The sequence below is a fragment of the Dioscorea cayenensis genome, chromosome 7, assembly GCF_009730915.1.
Source record: "Dioscorea cayenensis subsp. rotundata cultivar TDr96_F1 chromosome 7, TDr96_F1_v2_PseudoChromosome.rev07_lg8_w22 25.fasta, whole genome shotgun sequence".
Lineage (NCBI taxonomy): Eukaryota > Viridiplantae > Streptophyta > Magnoliopsida > Dioscoreales > Dioscoreaceae > Dioscorea > Dioscorea cayenensis.
Genome location: NC_052477.1, coordinates 6,611,510 through 6,635,150, shown reverse-complemented (window position 1 = coordinate 6,635,150; position 23,641 = coordinate 6,611,510).

The following is a 23,641-nucleotide window of genomic DNA, read 5'->3' as shown; positions in this document are numbered from 1 at the left end:
CAAGTGATATCTCTTCCTAATTATAGACCTAACCCTTTGGTCTAGGTAGAAGGTCCCTAACCATGATTAAGCCCTAGATACTAAGATCAACTCAACGCTTCACTCAGTTGCACTCACAACTAAGCCCCAGCGGAGGGTCATCTCTTAGACTATTCAATCTATTATGGCCGTAAAGAACTCGAGGAATGAAGGTAGAATCTATCACATCGGAGGGGAAAGGGGACACTCCTGTACCTCTCGACTCACCCTCTCAACTCTCTCCAACCTAGCTTTGTCTAACACTCGTGGTGTGTCACTCACAAGGTTACCAACAAGAACTCTTAACCCTAGTGTCACTCTAGGGGAAATGTTCATACAATCAAGCATTCAAGGTTGGAACTCACAATAAACATCAATTAATTGAAAGCATAATAAAGAGATTTAATAAAACAAATACATCCTAGGTTTCACAAATACCCAAGTACCCACTAGGGGTTTAACTCTCCATGGAGCTAAGTACAATCAAAGAAATAGAATGTAAAAGCAATGAATCCATAGAAAAACCCCCTCGATGGTCGTGTCGATGAACTTGTGGAGAGTCCTCTACTCGTCGTCCAAGGATTCCCTCGTCTGGTATAGGATACGCCTTGACGGAAGCTCCCCTACCAACCTTCTTCCTAAGGAATAACGATGTCGGAGCCGTATAACCTCTCCAAAAAACTAGCCAATACCCCTCAAAACCCTAGCCGAAGCCCTCTCTCAAGTTGGGGAAAATATGGAGAAGAGAATGCTGAAATCGGGGCTGAATCGGCTTTAAATAAGGCTGGAATCGGGCGACTTTACGGGCATGTGGATTTTTCACACGCCCATGTGGAATTTCCACATGGGCTTGGATAATTTCCACACGCCCGTGTGTATTCTCTGAATTCCTATTTTCTCAGCCGGCTGTGAACAGTGCTGCAGTATTTTGCTACAATGTTCTGCTACAGTATCCATCCTGAATAGCTTCCCGAATCCATACTTTCATCGGGGTAACGCAAATGGGCACACGTTCACGTCGTGGATCACTTGCGTCTTCAATGATAGACAAGTTGGTGGAGCTCTTGTTCTATGTGCATAAGTCAGAATGCTCGAGTGTGACTGTCCTTGTGCCTCTCCAAATGGATGTGCCAACTAGAATACGAGGAGGTTGGCACACACTCTAGCATCTCACACCCGACCTATATCTTAGCGTTTGAACCTTAGCAAGATTTCCTCCAAAATCGGTGCATTGTGCTCCACATTGGCTTCTTTCCTTCATAATTGGCCTCACAACCCCACCTGCACGAAAGTAACATAAAAACACACATATTAGTGTAAAATCCCGAGAAAAGTAATGTTCAACATAATGAATGAACGCTTCGCATTCATATCGCACAAGCACTTATCAATACACCAGGATCAGTGTTCTCTTCTCGGGACCCTACATTACTAGACTCATCATCGAGATGGGTTTATTGGACGCAATTTGTGGAGCCGAGAAGATGATCGTACCATCTCTCCTTGGTTTAGAGACGATGAGATTCATGGGGATGATCATGTGGTATAGAGACAGGGTTTATGTGTTGAACATGCCCCCACCAGAGACAACAGAGGCCCAGGTCAATGCAGTAGGGGGATCTCAGCCTGCGTAGGAACCGCAGTAAGTGCAGGTGGAGACAGAGGCACCTTCCACAGCACAGGAGCCACCTCCAGTGCGCATCTTCTCTCCATCTTGAGCGCATGTTCATTTTGAGAGGCTCGAGAGTGCTATGGGGTTGCTATAGAGTGACCTGGCTGAGGTTCGTGCCCTACAGGCCGTAAACCACACGGAGGTGATGGCGCATTTTGATGTCCTACAGCAGTTACTTGAGCGAGACATGACATCTCCATTTGTGATGAGACCTAGGACCCTTTAGGCATCTCCAGCACCACCATCACCAGTTTCAGCACCAGTTGGTCCACATATTTTCCCAGCACTAGCAGCAGTAGCAGAGGCGACTGGGTCTAACACCGACGCTTGATGTGTCCTTCTTTTTAGCTTCATTTATGTTTTTCATATTTTAATTCTGCATTTATTTTGGACTTGTATCACTCAGAAAGGATTTTTCTTCTAAGTTGATCATTTATTTTCGTTGTCTCAAGTTATATTTCATGGGTTTATCTTTATATACTCGAGTTTATTTTGTTTTTATTGAGCTTCACTAAACCCCCTTGTGTATACATGCAGATGGTCTTGTGAGTGTGCAATTTGTGGACTAGTCATGGACACGATCAATATGATATTCACATGATCGTGTGTACTCGACAACCTATTGGAACTCAACTCTCAAGGAACATAGCTCTATCAAACATACCATTAGGATTTCAGAGGAGTATTGTTTCAATTGCCCACCTTCACATATATCTTTGATTGTTATACTTTTTATTGCACTTGAATGCGTACATTGAGGGGCAATGTACATCTTAAGTGTGGAGGAAGGGGAGTTCACATTACACATGTTCTTTACATAAGTTTTAACTGAAATTGCTCACGTGGCCAATGGTAGTTCACCTTAGTTTCAATGGTTGTATTCTTAAGTTTAGGAGAATTTTTAACATTTAATGTTCTCATGCTCTAGTTTTTACTTGAATTTTTAGGAATTTTTGCCCGATTGACACTTGTTGCACTACTCATTCATTATACCTTTTTGGGAACTCAAGTTTGATGTTTAAGTGACTAGTTAGTTTTTGTTTCTTGTGTTAATTTTTGCTCAAAAAAATGGTTGAATGGAAAAAAATGAAAAATATTTACTTGTTTTGGTTGTGCATTTGGATTGGAAAGAGCTATCACCTATGAAGTATAAAGCTACTCTCGCAAGTCAGATACTAGTTATGCCCTAATGTGAGAAAGAGCTATCTCGTGGGATGAGTGAAAGATACTACCCCAGTAGAAAGAGCTACCACCTCGAAAGTGTGAAAGCCACCATAGTGTCCGCTTCGGAAAGGGCTATCTTAGAGGATGTGTGAAGCTACTACCGTCTCTTTGCTTTGTTTTGTAAATAAGTAAGTCCCTTATACTTAGAACTTTGAGGAGTATACGTTGGGTTGACTTGAGTGAGTTTACACACACTTGCACGATTTCGGGTTTGTTGTCCTTTTTTATTCAAGTTTTTAGCTAGAGCATTGATTTTTTGTATTTGGTGTTGAAATTTCCCTTACTTGTACAATGCATCTTTTACATACTTTTGGTGAACCTAAGGCCAAGCACTTTAAATATTTCCTTCTTCAATGCTTCAATGTTCTATTTTTGCTTGAGGACAAGCAAATGCTTAAGTGTGTGGGAGTTTGTTAAGTTCTTGTGTATTAGTAATACGAAGTATTCTTTTCTTATATTGAGCATTACTTTTCTCTGATTTTATCATTCATACATGTGCATTTGTGTTACTTTTGTGCATGTAGGGTTGTGGAGACAAGTATGGAAAAAAGAAGCCAAAGTAGATTGTCAATGCATGTTGTTGATGAAATCTTGGAGTGAACTAACGGGAAGACACAAGTTGTGTTCAAAGACATGTGAGTGCGTGCCAACCTCCATTGTGCTAGAGTGAACATGCAAAGCGGAGGGGCACAAAGGCAGTCACACTCATGTGTTCCGACTTGTGCAAAGCTATCAAGATTATCGTCAAATGTGATTTTGTTGAAGAAGCAACGAGATCTAGCATATGAATGTGTGTCCATTCATGTGGTATTAATGAAAAGTATGGATTCAAGAGTATCTCGGCGAAGTACTGTAGTAGGTTACTATAGGAAATCACGGTAACAAAGCTACTGTAGCAGTAACTATTCACAAGCCGCATAAAATCAATTCCTGTAGATTCACATCGGTGTGTGGAAATTCCACACGTCCGTGTGGATGCCTGATTCCAGCCCTATTTAAGTTGCGATTTCATCCCATTTTGAGAATCCTTTTCCCATCTTTTGCTCATCTCTTCACCATCTTAGGAGGCGCTCGCGGCTAAGGTTTAGACAGAGCCTTATGTGGACTGGGGCAGTATTAGCCGGCCGTGTCTAAGGCCATGTGCCTATCCTGGCAGAGTTACAGATAAATACACATGATCCTTAGTAGATTTGTGAGTGGCCGAGGTGACAACACAGGTGTTTTGAGCCGCCAGGAGTTGCTCTCCTTATATTCCATGACCTACAGCAAGCCGATTCACCTGGGGCACATGGTGGCTGATTACGTGAGGCACCAGGGCCAGTATGCGAGAGTGGGAGTATTATTCACTGGCCCTTACATCATTAGACTCATCCGGGAGATGGGTCTATTGGACGCTATCCGTGGTGCTGAGAAGACAATTGTTCCCTCCCTTCTCGGCCTCAATACGATGAGACTGATGGGGTTAGTGCGCAGATACTGGCCTAGAGCATATATTCTGGCTACGCCTGCTCCAGAGATAGCCAAAGGCGGAGGTGATGCAGCTGAGGGGTCACAATAGGCTCCCAAGCCTCAGCCCGAGCATACGGAGGCCGAGACAGCCCCTGCTGCACAGGAACCACCACCACTGCACATGTTCTCCCCATCTTGAGCCTATGATCATTTTGAGAGGCTTAAGGATGCTGTGAGGGTGCTTTAGACCGAGATTACTGAGGTTCACACAACACAAGCCGTGCAGCACGCAGAGGTGATGGCGCGTCTTAATATCTTACAGCAGCTACTCGAGTGCGACACGTCTTCACCCTTCATTATGAGACCCAAGACCCCTCCGGCTCCGCCAGCGTCACCATCACCAGATCTACTAGCGTCGTTCGACTTAGCAGCAGCAGTAGAGCCGATCTCCAATGACACTGACACTTGAGGAATCTTTAGTTTTCTTTTATTTCTCATATTTTACTTTTGCATTATGTTTTCGACATGTATATTCAAAAAGGATCTTCCTTCTGAGTTAATATTATTGTCTCGAGTTGTATTTCATTGCTCTATATTTCATAGACTAAAGTTTATTTTGTTTATGTTGAGCTTCACTGAATCCCCCTTGTGTGTGCATGCAGATGGTCTTGTCAGTTTGGATATTGGGAACTAGTCATGGGCACGGCTAATGTGGTTTTACACTTGGCCTTGTGTGCTTCACAACCCGTTGGAACTTCACTCCTAAGGAATTTAGCTCCATCAAATGCACCACTAGGAGTTCAGGGGAGTATTGTTTCAATTGGCTATTCCCACATATATTTTGATTGTTATATCTTTTATTGTGGTTGCATGTGTACATTAAGGGCAATGTACATCTTAAGTGTGGGGGGGAGTTAACATTACACATGTTCTATAATTATGCTTTGATTGTACATGCTCACATAGCCAATGGCGGTTCACCTTAGTTGCAATGATTGTATTATTGAGTTTAGGAGAATTTTCATCAATGAATGTTTTCATGCTCTATTATTTACTTGGATTTTTAGGAATTTTTGCCTGATTGACACTTGTTGCACTACTTGCTCATTAAACTCTTTTGGAAACTTAAGTTCAGTGTTTAAGGTACTAATTAGTTTTGTTTTTGCGTTATTTTGCTAAAAAAAATTACTTGTTTTAGTTGTGCATTTGGGGTGGAAAGAGCTACCACCTATGAAGTATGAAGCTACTCTCATAAGATGGATATTAGTTATGCCCTAATGAGAGAAAGAGCAATTTCATGGGATGAGTGAAAGCTACTACCCCGGTAGAAAGAGCTACCGCCTCGAAAGTATGAAAGTCACCTTAGCGGCCGCTTTGGAAAGGGCTACCTTAGAGGATGTGTAAAACTACTACCAGCTTTTTACTTTGTTTTGTATATAAATAAATCCCTTATGCTTAGAACTCTGAGGAGTATACTTTAGGTTGATTTGAGTGAGTTCACACACTTACAAGATTTCGGGTTTGTTGTCCTTTTTGATTCGAGTTGTTAGCTTGAACAATGATTTTTTGTATTTAGTGTTGAAATTTTCCTTACTTGTAGAATGCTTCCCTTGCATGCTTTGCTGAATCTAAGCCCAAGCACTTTCAATATTTAGTTCTCCTATGCTTCAATGTTGTATTTTTTGCTTGAGGACAAGCAAAAGCGTAAGTGTGGGGGAGTTTGATAAGTGCTTGTGTATTAGTAATACAAAGTATTCTTTTCTTACGATGAGCATTACTTTTATTATATTTTAGCGCTAATACATGTGTATTTGTGAACTTTTGTGCATGAAGGGTTGTGAAGCCAAATATGAAAGAAAGAAGCCAAAGTAGATTGTGATTGTACTATTGTTGATGAAGTCATGGAGTGAACAAATGTGAAGTCACAAGTTGTGATGGAAGATATGTGAATATGTTCCAACCTGTATTTGCTTAAGCAATTACATGGTTTGGAGGAGGCACAAAGGCAGTCATATTTGCATATTCCGACTTGTGCAATGTTAGCAAGATCTTCACCAATATGGCATTTTATTGAAGAAGTGATGCGATCTAAGGCAGAGATCTGTGCCCGTTTATGTTGCCTCAATGAAAAGTGTGGATTCGGGAGTATTTTGGCGGAGTATTATAGCAGGTTACTATTTACAGCCCACTGATAATCAGATTTCCAGAAATCCACACAGGCGTGTGGAAATTCCACACACCCGTGTGGATGCCCGATTCAAGCAATTTATAAAGCATGACTTGTACCGATTTGGGGATCCATCTTTCAACCTTTCTTCTATCTTTTCTCAAACTTTTTGGAGGCCGGCTGCTAGGGTTTAGAGAGGCTTTGGCAATGCTTTTATAGTGGTTCTACGGCTTCGACATCGCATTTCTCTTGGAAGATAGTTATTGGGGGAGCTTTCGTCGGTAACGATCCGGCGAGGTGTGCCCTAGGCTTGATAAAGGGACCTTTGAAGAGGAAGAGGCTACTCCACATGACCATCAACATGAATACCAAGGGGGTTTTATTATGGATTGCATGTTTTTACTTTGGATTCTATCATTGATTATATCTTACTCCATGGAGAGCTAAACCCTTAGTGGGTACTTGGATTTGTGAACCCTATGATGTGTTTTTTTCATTAACCTTTTATTATGCTTTACTTAATTGATGTCTTTAATTGAGTTCCAATCTTGAATGCTTGTTGAATGATTTCTACCTTAGAGTGACACTAGGGTTGAGAATCTACATTGGTAATCCTTGTGAGTGAGTGACACACCATGAGGGTTAGATAAAGAAAGATTGAAGAGGGTCGAGAGGGTGAGTCAAGAGGTAGCGGAGCATCTCCTTCCCCTCCAATGTGGTTTATTCTACCTCCATGTCCCAAGAGTTCTTTCCGGTCACAATAGTTTGAAGGGTTAAGGGATGAACTCCGCTGGGGCTTAGTAGCACGAGCAACAGAGTGAAGCGTTGAAGTAACTTTAACACCTAGGGCTTAATTATGATTAGGGTCTTTCACCTGGACCAAAGGGTTAGATCTACATATAGGAACAACGTTTATCACATGGAATCCCTAGAGCTTCTTTCAACTTTACATAGTGTGAGGTATTGAGACTGGTTGATTTCTCCGCCGGGGCATAGTGTAGAGTTAGTCACGGTTGACCTTAGGTTTGGACCATGTATTTAGGAATGTCCATGACTCATTAAGCATTAGTTAGGAAGCATAATAGTTGGTTTTGCACTTGAAGCAATAATCTTAGGAGGAACAATATCTGAGTACCCCACTTTAATCGATTGCCTTTCCTCTCATTTTATTGTGCCTCTCTTTCTTATTTTCTTTAGTTTGTTTGCATCAATCTTTATCCACACCATCATTGTTTCATTTCCACTTAGTTAAGTAGCAATCTTGGTGTTTCTATTTCTTATTCCCTGTGGATATAATACCCCACTCACATGGGATTTATTACTTTGACAAACCCATGTACTTGCGGGTCACACGCAAGGGGTGTGTCAACAATCATAGGTCATCCTTAGTTAAGCACTCATCATAACATGAATAGATGTAAAACCCTTCCCCATACATGGACAGTGCATTATCCACTATGTACAATGGTATTCAATGATAATAGTTAATTTAGAACACAAGATTTAAGTGGAGATTGTCAAACTTTCCTAAACATAGAGAGTGATGTTGCCCCCCTCAACGTGCTTTCCAATCATCCATTCAAGTACACACTCCTTAAACACCAAAAGTGATGTTGCTGATCTCAACGCGTTTCCCAACATCCATCCAACCACACAATCCCTGAGATTAGATAAGAGGCACACAAGTGAAGCTTTACATCCAAGACAAAATAAAAGAAACACAAACTAAAATATGGAAAGTAAACGCATAAAGTAAACAAACCAAATACAAGTCCAACAATCATAAAAAAAAATACAAGTCCAGAATATAAAACATAAATACTGAAAGCTGCATAAATCAAAATGAAGCACTTTCTATCAAAGAATCATCAGCAAAAGAAGTAGAGTCAACCTCAGACTCCCCCAAGTCTACAGTGTTAACCCCAATATCACGAGGTGATCACATATGGGATACAGGCTCTGGAGATAGATGAATACCGATGTACTTAATAACCCTAACCACACTCCTTTAATAGAGTAAAGAAGCAAATGGGGAATCATCCATAGCCACCACATTGTCCAAGGCAGCACCGGAGTTGCAACCATGGGTACCTCAACCCTCTCAATAGCCTTAGTCAGCCATACCTAGATTCATGAGCGATACACTTGACTCGACAAGTTAAAGTTCTGGGAGATCCAAACCATAACTGGCCTACATTCGGGTTGGTCGGGTTGGTGTTTGAGGCCCACAAGCTGTTGAGAAAGAGCACGTGGGAGACTTTATTCACCCTGGATGAGCCAACATATTAAGATTTTACTCACGAGGTACTAACAACGTTCGACATACTATGGGTACCACTTAACTAGACTTGGGGTGATATGATCCAGTTCCAGCTCCAGGGGAGATGGATTAGACATCCTATATTGAGTTCTCCCTCTATCTAGGACTATAGAATCAAGATTTCACTCAGATGCCTGAGTATGCTATTCTCAATATCTTAGTGCCAGTAGGGGGTTCCACAACAGATCCGGTGGTAGCCCATTAACCGTGACTCATACTATTATCCAATACATTCGAAGGCATCGACGCTATGCTCACCCACCTTGAGGTACATTCACACCCTCCTCTACAAGACATTGAAAGTACGTGGCAACTCTACAGGTGTTGTGAGCATCATAGATTTTCATTATCAATGGGTGATAACTGAGCACATACCTATTCATCTAGGGCACATTGTAGCACAGTCAATAACCTACTAGGCCTTCGACACTCACGTTGGAGTGCGCCATGCCGGCCCTTATAGTACTAGGTTGGTGCCTTGGATGGAGTGACTATATGTCACGGAGCGCATGTGCTTCATAGGCGGCTCAACTTCTCTTGGCATTGAGACCCGTCGAGCTATAAGGATGGAAATCTATACATCTTGGTCGATACTGAGTCTGAGTTAGAGCAACAGCAGTAGCAACAACACACATAATACTTGGCTCTACCAGCATCACCACCATCTTCATCGCCACCTCTAGCATAGGTAGCATCACCACCTACCACATCAGCTAGCCCATCATGCTCATCAGTACCTCCTTCACCTATAAAGTCAGAGCAATGGTTGGCAAAGTAGATGACCATCATCGCTAATAACTTGGGACAAGTCTCCCTCCTCTACCTTCATGCTTTTCTACTTAATCTACACATTGACCGAGGATAGAAGAGAAGTCTAAGGATGACTCTAACGAGACTGAGAGTGAGCACAAAGATTCCATTCACATGAGTCCACCTTCATCTGCTCCTACTGATGCTACATTATGAGCTTTAATTCTGTCGATTCATTTCATGTTATTTTTACTCTTTTTATTTTTTTTAACAAGGGTTACGCCCATACTACTTTTGTACTTTCATTTCAGTTTCGTATTTTAGTTTCATATTTTAATTGTGTTTCTCTGATTTCTCTTTCCCCTACTAAACTCTCTTTCTCATACACAGGAGGATGTGAGCTCCACATTCAAACTTCTTCATTTACTTGCTTCTGCACTTCACTTGTTATGCTTGGACATTGGAACAACACCCTCGTTGTATTGGCAAGACGGGATTGCTTCTACTTCCACCTACTTAGAAACATAATCAACTGGCACAAGAATAAATTTATTACCTTGAGAACTAGGAAACACCTCACAAGCTTGATTCCAGGATTGCGGCATCTCTCACCTTTTTGAGATGTTGCCTATTCTCTGACACTTATCTCAGCATTGCACAAGTGTTTGAGCATTTTGAAAAATAGTGGGCAAGTGGAATCTTGCATAAGAACCTTTTTAGCCGTCCTGTTTCCACTATAATGCCCCCCTATTGGGCCTGAGTGACAATGCCTCAATAGGTCATACCCTTTTTCCATAGAAACACTCCTCCTGATAATTTGATCAAAGCAAACCCTAAACAAGTATGGATCCTCGCAGATATAATGCTTTAGGTCAACGAAATTTTTTTTTCTTTGTTGGTGAGTAAGCCACTTCGGGATAGTTTTTGTCGCCAAATAATTTGAGATATCAGCGAACCATGGAGTCTCATCTTTCGCCACCATCTAAATATTGTATAGTTGTTCCGCAGAAAATGTATCATTGATCTCTCTCCTCTTTAGTACATTAGCGGTAGGGCCCTCAAGGCATAATAGGTGGTCTGCTGCCAGGTTTTCTACCCCCTTTTTGTCTTTTATCTCCAAGTCGAACTCTTGTAGCAAAAGTACCCACCGGATCAATCATTGCTTGGCATCTGATTTGTTTAACAAGTACTTGTGTGCAACTTGATCTGTATACACAATTACTTTAGACAACAGCAAGTATGACCGGAATTTATCAAAAGCAAATAATACTGCAAGAACTTCTTTCTCCGTTGTTGTGTAGTTCTCCTGGGTTGTATTTAAAGTTTTACTTACATAATAGATTGGATGAAAATGATTGTCCCTTCGCTGCCCAAGTGTTGCATCAATTGCATAATCACTTGCATCACACATCAACTCGAATGGCAAATCCCAATTTGGAGAGACTACAATTAGTGCCTCCACAAGCTTCTTTTTTAAATTGATGAAAGCAGTCATGCACTCATCATTGAACTCAAAAGGGGCATCCTTTTCTAGTAGTTTTGTCAAGGGTCGAGCGATCAAAGAGAAATCCTTCACAAATCTCCTATAAAACCTTGCATGTCCCAAGAAGCTTCTGATCGCCTTCACTGAAGTAGGGGCGGCTCTCGATGGTTTCCACATTTTCCTTGTCCACTTCAAACCCTTTTTGTGATATCTTGTGCCCGAGTACTATGCCTTCCTTGACCATGAAATGGCATTTTCCCAATTAAGTACCAAATCTGTCTCCTAGCATCTGTTCAATACCCGCTCTAAATTTTTGAGACAAAACTCGAATGAATCACCAAAAACTAAGATGTAGTCTATAAACACCTCCATGATGTCTTCTACTATATCTTCAAAAACTACGAGCATACACCTTGGAAATGTAGTTGGAGCATTGGATAAACCAAATGGTATGTGACGGTAACCAAATGTGCCATATGGGCAAGTGAAGACAGTCTTCTCTTGATCATCTAGGGTAATAAGAATCAGAAAATAGCAGGCGAACCCATCCAAGAAACAATAATAGGAGTGCCCTGTGAGTCATTCAAGCATCTGTCAATGAAAGGTAAAGGGAAGTGATCTATCCTTTTGTTGTTGTTATGCTTCCTATAGTCTATACAAACCCTCTATCCTGTGACTGTTTTGGTAGGAACAAGCTCATTCTTCTCATTGGTGATAACTGTCGTTCCTCCCTTTTTTGGCACCACATGCACTGGGCTTACCCATGCACTGTTGAAGATAGGGTAGATTATACCTGCGTCAAGTAGCTTAATAACTTCATTTCTCACTACCTCCTTCATGTTAGGGTTTAGTCTACATTGGGGTATCACCATGGGTTTGTGGTTGTCCTCCATGAGAATCTTGTGAACAGAAAGATTGACTGATCCCCTTATTATTCGTGATTTTCATAGTAATTGCCCTCTTGTGCCTTTTCAGTACAGTGAGAAGCTTGTCCTTCTGTTCAGCTGTCAAATCAGATGCTATTATGACTGGGAGCTTGGACCCATCGCCCAGAAAGGCATACTCTAAATGCTCAAGAAGTGGTTTCAACTCTAGTTCAAGCGGTTCTTCAATTGATGATTTTAATCTCCCATAATTCTATAGTTTAAATTTCTCAACTTTCTCATCCTCTGCTTCTGAAGAACTGCCACTGTTCGAGTTGTCTTCTGTCAACTGAATCTCAGCCTTAATGGAATATAAGTCACTTCTTTGCAAATGATCCATCCCCCACGAACCTTCTGCCATTGTTTGGTAAGTTTCTTCGACCAAAGATGTTGAGTCTAAGGGTCTGGTTGAACTGTCTCTTGATTCTTCATTGACAGGGTCGAGTTGGCAACTAGGGAGGCAAGAATACCCTACATGGTTTACTCTTTCTGATTTCATATATTGATCAAGAATGGAATGAGCATTGTGATCTGCTAGAGCTAGATTGGTTGAATCCTCGCAATACTGCCTCTTCCATTGATCATTAAAAAAGTTTGGATCGCCAATCATAGTCTTGGTGCTTGAGTATTGCGGACATGGACCCTGCGAATAGTCATAGTTAACCTAGTCACAAGTTGTATACATGATCGAATGACTAAAGAGAAATATTTACAAAACAAAGAGATTGGAAGGGAAACAAGACAAGAAAAAGGTGAATGAAGAGATGGTGAGATATATACAAGAATAGTACAAATAAAACAAAACAATTGTCAAATCAATACACTCTATGTTTTTTGAGTATTCCTCGTGGGTCCTTAGCAACGACGCCAAAAGCATGATGTGTTTGTGCAATCTCGCAAGTATACGGGTCATCAAGTAATACGTCTCATGTGAACACGAGATGGTCGTATTCTCAAGGGCCGGAGAAGCTACTCTTACTTCCTTTTTGCAATATTGTTTAACCAACAAATTCGAATGTGATAAAGATGAAACAAGAAAACAAAGTAAATGCAAATAAAATGTTAGCAATGAAGGCAAGATTCGGGGGATAATCAAGGCAAGAAAGCGGTCACAAATGAGGATCCCCTCAGGGGCTGCTAAAATGTGCAGGATACTGGAACTAACACGCAATTGGCTAGTTGGACTGAGAAAGCCCTAGATTAGGTAAACCAGATGGTCACGATAATTGACCCCTAATCCGGTACGAATATTGAATATGGAATCTCTTCCGCCCAAATCCTCCTATGATTGCAATGGGAATGATGGTTTTCTCAAGTTAGGGTTAGAATACAAGCTAGTACTTGACCCTAGAATTGGAGGGTTATAAATACCCGATAGTCACGACGTATTTATACATATATCCCTTCCAAGCTTGGTGAGTCTAGCACTGGGGCAATGGTCATGCAACCTAGCATTACCTAAGAATTGATACACAGAGTTCTCATGTATACCAAGGCATTCAAGCACACCAAACATGAATCACAACAAGCCAAAATGCAATAAATAGAACTAAACATCCATACAAGCTCATGTTCACCCCCAAGGTTCACCTATATCCAGTGACCTTGGGATTTATTTTTTCATAGTCACCAAATACAACAAGAAATCCATGCAAACAACCAAACAAAACATAAGAAACACTCCCTCAAAGAATGAAGGCCGGAGAAGCATCCAAAGATGCCACTCAAAGGTGTGGCTTCCCTTGTCTTCAACTTCCTCTAAACAAGCCCTATGGATAGATTTTGCTCAAAATCATACTCTACTCATCGAATCCTCCGTGGAAATGCCCTCAAAATCTTTCTTCTAGCTCGGATTTGAAGTCGTGGTGGTGAGCTCCATGAAGAAGGCCTCCTCCTCATCTCAAAGAACCCTAACTTTCCCTATAAAGAGATAAACTCGAGCAAGCTTGCGGGTGGCCTCACAGTCATAAAACAGGTCGTGAGGTTGCTTAGAAAATAAGTCAAAAAAGTCAGTAAGTTGCTACAGTAAAACTGCTACAGTACTGAAGCACTTTGAATTCCTTTTAGTTGACTTCACGAGCGTGAGATGACAAATAAGGATTCTGAGACTTAGAGTTTCTTCCAAATCTTTGTTCTTTAGGCTGCTACAGTGCATGTACAATGCCCGGGCCTTAAAACGACACGTTCGACATCGATTTCTTGTCAAATTTTATTATTGAGCTCACCTAGGCTTCCTTTGTGCCTGAAACACGAAATAAAATGATTAAACCATAAAAAAGGTATCGAATCCTCAATCAAATACAATAAACATGCATATTCATATGTATAAAATACATACATTTAGACATTTATCACTACTTCAGTGGTTACTTCTACATTTGCCAATACATTGTCATTATCTTCTTTTACATCTTCATCATTATGATTTGAATCAGTTGAACATAATGATTTGAGCTACGAGGTTAAGTATCAAGTAATGGAGCAGATTTGTTAGGAACTTCATTTGATGTAGCGTCATTGGTAGCGGTTCAAGACATGGCAAATTTCATTCCATGTAATTTTAATTTTGGAATCTTGATGTTATCTACACCATACCAAATAACTCATAATAATATCTGGCTTATTCAAGAATATAGAAAAGCATATCAAAATTTTTAGTTTTGTTTTATACATGTGTGAGAACATGCGATTGTTTGAAGCATGTATGATTAGCATTTGTATCAGACTATCAGCTCAACTTATGATATTATTTATTAGTGGTAGCATTAAATAGGAAACCATTATCATTAGAAAATGTACTAATTTTTTTCGAACCATTTATTTATGCTTGTTGAATAATCGAGTTCATACATTTTATCGATAATAGTTACAAAAGATAGGAAGCCTAATGTGATTTTGGAAATATAAGCATGTTCTACATTCGACTTCAAAAGTTTAATCATATTTTGATTTTTAAGCTAATAAATCAGTATCACTACCCCACTCCCAATACTAAAGGTCTGTTTTGTCCTAGCTCCTTCTAGTTATGTAATACGAAAGATTTTGGCCATATTCTTTTCAAGTTTCTAATATATATATATATATTAATATGGACTCTTGGAGTCTATTCATAATTTGACTAAAATGGATGATGTGCTTTTTGTATGTATTTGTAGGAAGATGTGCTAGTTGCCATGTTCTCTAATTACATGGTCAACATTAACTTTTTATTATCCGGTAAATAACTTACCACCTATGCAACTTCCTTTATTTACTAAACATCTAATAATTACTATTAGAAATGATTGATTTATTGTCATTTTAGATTAACAAATGGCATCTACTTGAAGTGATAATTTTGTCTAATAACTTTCAAGTGACATTTGAAATACAAACTTGATTACCTTTTAGAGAATTGGGTCAGCTTCAATTATCTGTTAATACTGTTGGAATGCATCAAAAAATTACATTCATGTCATCTGCCACACTTGTCTGTAAAACCCAATAAAATGAAAATAATGACTAGAAAGTTGTTAATCTCTATTGAAATGAACTTGTAAACATTTATTTAATGTTTTTCCACTATTGAAATGAAAGTACTGATTCACTATTTGAGCTTGTGAACATCTAATTCTTGTTCAGAATATTTTTCCTTGCAATTACATTTTGTATGTTGTACTATATATAGGGCATGTGGTGTGTTTGATCCCACAAGTACATGGGTCATCAAGTAATACCCCTTGCACAAGCACGAGGGGGTCGTATTACCAGGGCCCAAGAAGCTACACTTACTTCCTCTTAGCATGTTATTTAACTGACAAATTCGAGTGATGTGTTGAAACTACAAAGCAATAAGAAAAACTCTAATTAGATATCTATAGCGAAGGCAAATTACAGGTAGGAATCAAGAAGGGAAAGTGGTCACAGATAAGGATCCCTTGGCTACTAAAGTGCGATGGATGCTACAACTATCATGCAATTGGTGCTTTGGACAGAGAAAATCCTAAGATAGGTCAATCTAATGGTCATGGAAATTGACCCTTAATCTGGTATGAGTGTGGATACGGAATTTCTTCTGACCAAATGCTTCTACGATTCCAATGAGTGTAAGGGACTTCTTAAATTAGGGTTGAAACACAAACTCGGTACAACCCTAATATTGGAGTGTTACAAAATACTCGATGATCACGGCGTATTCGCACATGTATCCCTTCCAAGCTAGGCGTGTATAATACAATGGTGATGGTCACACAATCTAGTATAATGTAGAAATTGATACAAAGAGTTCTCATGCATACCAATACCTTAAAGTACACCAAGCATGGATCACAAATACACCAAATACAATAAGACAAGTCATAACATACAATCTAGACAAGTTCATCCCCAAGGTTCAGCTACATCCTGTAACCTTGGCTTTAGTTGTTCATACTATCAACATACAAGATAAAATCCATGAAAACAACTAAATAAAAGAACATCAAAGTCCCTGAAAGGTAAGAGGCCGAATGATGCTTAGGATCTGCCATAGAAAGGGCTTCCTTTGTTGTCTTCAATATTCTAAAATGTGCCTTAGTAGTAGATTTTGCCAAATCATGCTCTCCTTGTCGATTTCCACCTCAAGATGCCCTTTCTTGCCTTCTTCTACTTCGGATCAAGAATGGTGATGATAAGCTCCAAGAACAAGGCCTTCCTCATTCAAAAGATGCCCTAAAACTCCTTTATAAAACTAATCTCGGGATAGCATGCGGTCTGGATTACGGTCAGCAAATGGGCTGTGAGGTCCTAAATCATTCTACTGATTTTCATGTAAGTTTCAATAATGACTGATACAGTAACACTGCTACAATAAAACTGCTTCTTTAGTCAGCTTGTGGTCATCTTCATGGCCGTAAGGTTGGCAGTGAGGAATTCCAGACTTAGCATTTTTCTTTAAGTTTTTGTGCTACAAGCTACTACAGTATTACTACAGTGCTAGGGCTCTAAAACACCATTTGGGTGTCGATTTCTTATTGAATCACATTGTTGAGCTTATCTAGGCTTCTTTTATGCTTGTAACACAAAAAAACCAATTAAACCATAAAAAAGGACATCGATTCATCAAGAAAATACACAAATCATGCGCTACAAATATGTGTAAAATACATACATTTAGGCATTTATCAATGTGTCATTGGCACATAAGCAATATAGAACTAACAATGTTCTTTATTTTGTAACCTGCCCAGCTATAAAGAGGATTCCTTATGTTGTTGTAGTTCATGGTTAATCATGTGTTGCAGTGGAACATATCAGTATAATTTTTGTTTATATTTAAAAGTATCCTTATTGATCAATGAATGCAATGAAATTCATCATCTAACCATCAGATTTTGTAGTTTATCAGTTCTGGAATATTACTAATTACAAAATTCAAATTTTGGCTATTGTTGCTTGAATATTGCATTTGCAGATTAGTTTCAATAGAAGAAAATATTCAAATATTCAATTATTTGTTGTTGTTTTGCAGTGGCCTAAGTTCAATGTTAATTTGTTGAATATTGGCCACATAAACATCAATGCATCATTCTTCAGAAAGTTTCATTATATAAATGCTGTGGTATCCTCTCCGTTTGGTTTGTTTTACATGTGACATATCTGGACTAAAGAATAATCTATGGCTATATTATTATTATTATTTGCCTAATATCTCGTGACAAAAACATTATGACATCCCTTCTTCATAAATTTTGGCACTATCCATATTTAATATTTATTTTTAGATTTAGTTCAAATTTGATTTCATTTATGTTACTTTCATGCATATAGGGTTGTGAAGCAGAATGTTAAAGAAAGAAGCCAATGTAGATCGTGAATGCACCATTTGGAGGAAATCTTGAGAAGGATCAAACGTAAAGACATAAGTCGGGTTCAAGATACGAGAATGTATGCCAACCTCTCGTATTCAAGTCAGCACAATGATTGGGAGGGGCACAAAGGCAGTCACATTCAAGTATTTTGGCTTGTGCATGTATAGCAAGATCTCCACCAATGTAGCCATTTATTGAAGAAGCAAAGCGATCTATGATGTAAATGTGTGTCCATTTACGTTACCTCAATGAGAACATGGATTCGGGGAGCATTTCGGGCCGGTATTGTAGCAGGGTGATGTACCAAACATTGTAGAGATTCACTGTAGCAGGTATTATTCACAGCTGGCCAAGAAAAGTGATTTTCATAGAATCCACATGGGCGTGTGGAAATTCCACACGCCCATGCGTTATTCCACAAGCCCGTGTGGTGAATCCACAGGGGCATGTGGATTCCCGATTCCAGCCCTATTTAAGGCCGATTTCAGCCCCGATTTCAATATTCTTTTTTCCATCTTTTCGCCAAGTTGGGAGGGGGAGTTGGCTAGGGTTTTGAGAGGTATTGGCTAGGAATTGGAAGGGGTTCTATGGCTCCACAATCGTGTTCCGTTTGGAAGAAGGTTAGTGGGAGAGCTTTTGTCGGCACCGATCCAGCGAAGTGTATCCTAGGCCGAACAAAGGGACCCTTGGACAAGTAGGGGCTTCTCCACAAGACCATCATCACGATTATCGAGGCAGTTTTCTATGGATTTATTATTTCTACATTCGATTTCATTGATTGTAACTAGCTCCATGGAGAGCTAAACCCTCTAGTGGGTATTTGGATTTGTGAACCCTAGGATGTATTTGTTTCATTAAACCTTGTTATTATGCTTTCATTAATTGATGTGCTAATTGAGTTCCAATCTTGTATGCTTGATTGTATGAATACTGCCTTAGAGTGACACTAGGGTTGAGGATTCTTATTGGTAACCCTTGTGAGTGAGTAACACACCACGAGAGTTTGACAAAGCTAGATCGGAGAAGGTTGAGAGGGTGAGTCGAGAGGTAGCGGAGCGTCCCCTTTCCCATCCAGTGTGATTTATCCTACCTCCATTTCCTCTATTTCTTTGCGGTCATAGTAGAGTGAATGGGCTAAGGGATGACCTTCCGCTGGGGCTTAGTTGTAGAGGTAACGGAGTGAAGCGTTGAAATGATTTTAGCACCTAGGGCTTAATTGTGACTAGGGACCAACCACCTGGACCAAACGGTTAGGTCTACATTTAGAAAGAGGATTTATCACTTGGAATCCTTAGAACTCATTGCGATTCTAAGCGAGTGCCAGGTTGAGAGATTGTTCAATTTCTCCTCCGGGACATGTATAGAGTTAGGCATGGTTGACCTTAGATTTGGGACCATGTATTGAAGGATCTCCATGACTCATTAATGCATTAGTTAGAAAGCATAATAGAGGGTTTTGCACTTGAAACAATTATCCTAGGCGGAACAATATCAGGGTACCCCATTTTTATCGATTACCTTACCTCCCCATTATGTGTGCTCTCTTTCTTGTCTCTTTTACTTTTGTTACGTTATATCTTGTCAAACAACTATTATTCACTTTACGCTTAGTTAAGAAACAATTTAAGTGTTTTTATTCCCTACTCCCTGTGGATACGATACCCACTCATCTAGGATTTATTACTTCGACAAACCTGTGCACTTGCGGGACATACGCAAGAGGCGTTTGTCAATATCTCCTCATCTTTGATTCAAACTATAAAAAGCTTTAATTGATATTTCCAATCTTATTATTGACTTGAGAATTTAATATACGATGAGAGCAAGCCAGTTCATATTAGTTGATTGAGTAATTACTAAAATATATAAAAACTTTAATGAAACTCAAAATAAATATAAATTCATAACCATAAAAAACTTGTTATTTTTGAAGATATAACCAATAGTGATTAAATGAGGATATAAACATTAAGATGAAAAAAAGTAAACCACCAGACTAATCTTTTCATCATGATATTTTCTATAATATATAATTAATTTGGGGACTCTGAACAAGAGAAACATTGCTTTTGCATTTTAGAAGATTTATATTGTTCCAAGTATTCTTCCTTCCATAAGAGAAAAATAAAAATTTAATGTTCTATAATTGACATGACCGAATTGCGTGTCTGTACTGTAAGTGCACGGGTATCGAAGTAATAAAATACCATGGTGAGTGGGTAGTCTAATCCACTCATATGGGATTTATTACTTCGACAAACCTGTGTACTTGCGGGACATACGCAAAAGGCGTTTGTCAATATCTCCTCATCTTAGATTCAAACTATAAAAAGCTTTAATTGATATTTCCAATCTTATTATTGAGTTGAGAATTTAATATACGATGAGAGCAAGCCAGTTCATATTAGTTGATTGAGTAATTATTAAAATATATAAAAACTTTAATGAAACTCAAATTAAATATAAATTCATAACCATAAAAAACTTGTTATTTTTGAAGATATAACCAATAGTGATTAAATGAGGATATAAATATTAAGATGAAAAAAAGTAAACCACCAGACTAATCTTTTCATCTTGATATTTTCTATAATATATAATTAATTTGCGGACTCTGAACAAGAGAAACATTGCTTCTGCATTTTAGAAGATTTATATTGTTCCAAGTATTCTTCCTTCCATAAGAGAAAAATAAAAATTTAATGTGCTATAATTGACATGACCGAATTGCGTGTCTGTACTGTAAGTGCACGGGTGTCGAAGTAATAAAATACCATGATGAGTGGGTAGTCTAATCCACATGGAACGGAAATATTAGTAGCAACCAATTCTTAGTTATTTAATCAAAATCAATGGTTGTGATCAAGTAAACTAATTGCAAGAATATTAATAAGCAAGCAAAGAAAGATTAATAGGTAAGAAAGATTTCAATCAATAAAGATGAGGTACCCTGGCAATGCTCCCCCTAGGATCTAAGATGAAGCTCAAGACTTGCTAAATGCTTCTAACCCGAGTTTAATGAGATGAGGTAATCCAAGAACAACTTGCCCTTGCCTCCAAGCCACCGGTACTAGTCCGCTACAAGGTCCTAGTGGAAAAATCGCTCAATATTAACACCTCACACTCCATATGACCGTAATAAGCTCTAGGGATATTTAAGAGTAAAACTGATTCCTAAAGATAGATTTAACTCTACTTCTAGGAGAAAGATCCCTAACCCCTGTGGTATCGAAAATAGGCGTCTGGCATCATGTTTGTAAAAAAAGACACTAGACGATATATCGAAGCGCAAATATCGTATTTGTTTTTATGGGTTCTTTCATTCCTAATAGAGGCAAGCCTCTACTATTAATTACCCCAGATTAGAATCTTAGGAACCTCCGATTAAGGGCAAAAGTACAAGTAAAAGCAAGAAAATTTGCAAATTCTAAATCCTGTTATTTTATTATATAAACAAATTTATTACATCACTTATATGTATATATATATATATATTTATATCATCGCAGCTGCCTGTGCCTTGTCACTGAATTGCCTGCCGTTGACTGTGCCTTATTGCCATTTTGAGATGTATATCTCATTATCGCCTTAAAATTTTCCACTGCCTTTGCTTTTATCACTGCACTATATATCATTTTGAAGCATCTTTCTCATAAATTATATCTCGTCTCCATCTTCCATATATTTTTTTTAAAAAAATCTGCCATTTCCTTGATCAGTCTTGTTATTGCTTCAAGTAATCTTGTCATTGATATCTTCTTCTTTTTTTTTATTTGCTGCATATCCCCTTAGTTTTCTTCATAATTTGTATCGTTGTAGTCAGCATCACCAACCTCTTTGACGTTGTTAAACCTTATGCTAGTCGATACGATGAGGCTCTTTTTTTTAATGTAAGTGAGTATATATGCATTTTATTATTCTTGATCGTGCACACCTCTCCATCTGTTATTCCATTAACTTTGAGGGTGTCCAAGACTTGTCTCACAGACTAGAAATCTATGTATTACGGCTTCTATATTTGGAATGCTTTATTGAATGATTCAGATATTTTTATCTCATAATTCCTTGGATAATACAAGAGGGTGGTCTTGGGTTCCTTCCAACACCTTAGCATCATGTATAGGTTTCTAATAAATAAACATGTATGTACTTAAACATCCATGCCTTTCATTCAACATGCATGGTGAGACTCCAAGTTTATCATTATCACCTCATGTGCAAAGGTAGGCCGATTATATCGTTTATTATTATTATTATTATTATCATTTGTTATGGTGTCATGAGACAATAGCATGCTTCTTGTTTTCTTTCTTTTTCTGGTTTTGTGTCATTTACTCTTACCGAAACATGAGCATGCCCGTTTTTTTATGCATGCATGAGCCACGTAAAATTTTTTAACCCCATGCTCATCATTTAAATTGTGGATCCCACTTGAGTATATGCATGTATGTGCATGCATATCATGAGTCCATAGGATGGATGGTTCTTTTTTTTTTATTTTAGATCATGAGCTTCTAAATGTGTGAGTCTGCATGCATGCATGCAAATTTTTATTTTTTTTTATGATGGGTCCATGCCTTTTAATGCATGTCATGAGCTTGCATGTAGACTATAATATGTTTTCTCATTTTTATTCACTTTCATGTGGTGGGCTTTTATTATTATTATTATTATTTAATTTTTTTTTACGCGCGCCAGAATGCATACATACATTTTTTCTTTAAGTCGATAAGTATCTCTTGTGTAGTGGGAACCACCTGCCTTTCAAATTATTATTGTAATTTTTATTTTTTCTATTTTTTATCTTTATGACGCCGTGCAACATCACATTCTCAATTCTCCTGCATGTTTTTCATTTTTAATTATATTTTATTATTTATATTTCATGCACATTTTCTTATTCATTCATTTATTTATTTATCTTATACGTTCATCTCATGCACATGCATGCTTTCTTTTTTTGTTTTTTTTGCTACACATGATTTCTTGTGAATTTTCATGAGTGTGCCTCATCATTTATCATTTCATTTCCTTTCATTTTATTTATTTATTTATTTATTTTTTTTATTTATTTATTTTTATTTATTTATTTATTTACTTATCAAAAATACACATAGATATCAAATGTGAATCTTTTCCCGAACAATATTTGTGTGCAAATAAACAACATGAATAGCTACAATTCATCTTGAAAAAAATATTAGCAGCATAGCGATGACAAAGCAACGAAGTTGTTTTTATATATATGTATGTATGAACACGGGGAGAAGGAAAGAGACCGATATACACCTCCTTCGTCTTCTTTCCTTCTTTCCTTCTCAATTCTTCTCACTTTTTTTCCCTTCTGATCTCTCTTTTTTCTTCAGCTTTTTTCTCTTTTAAAAATTTTCTCCGTCCCTATCATTATCCCCAATCCTCCCGTGAAATCCCAGGCGGATAAAAATCGAATTAGGATAAGATTTTTTTTCATTTTTTTAAAATTTAAATTTATATGTATATATTTTAATTAATTAATTAATTTTTTTTAATTAATTAATTCAAATTTATTATTATTATTTATTTTTTTATTTTTCTTTTATTTTTTTTTAATTTTTTATTTTTATTTTTTATTTTTTTTTATTATTATTATTTTAATTAATTTCAAATTCGAAATTTAAAATTTAAATTTTTTTTCTTTTCTAACATTTTTAAAATTTATATGTATATATTTTTAATTAATTAATTGATTATTTTTTTCAATTAATTAATTAATTTTATTATTATTATTATTATTATTATTTATTTTTTTATATTTTTATTTTTATTTA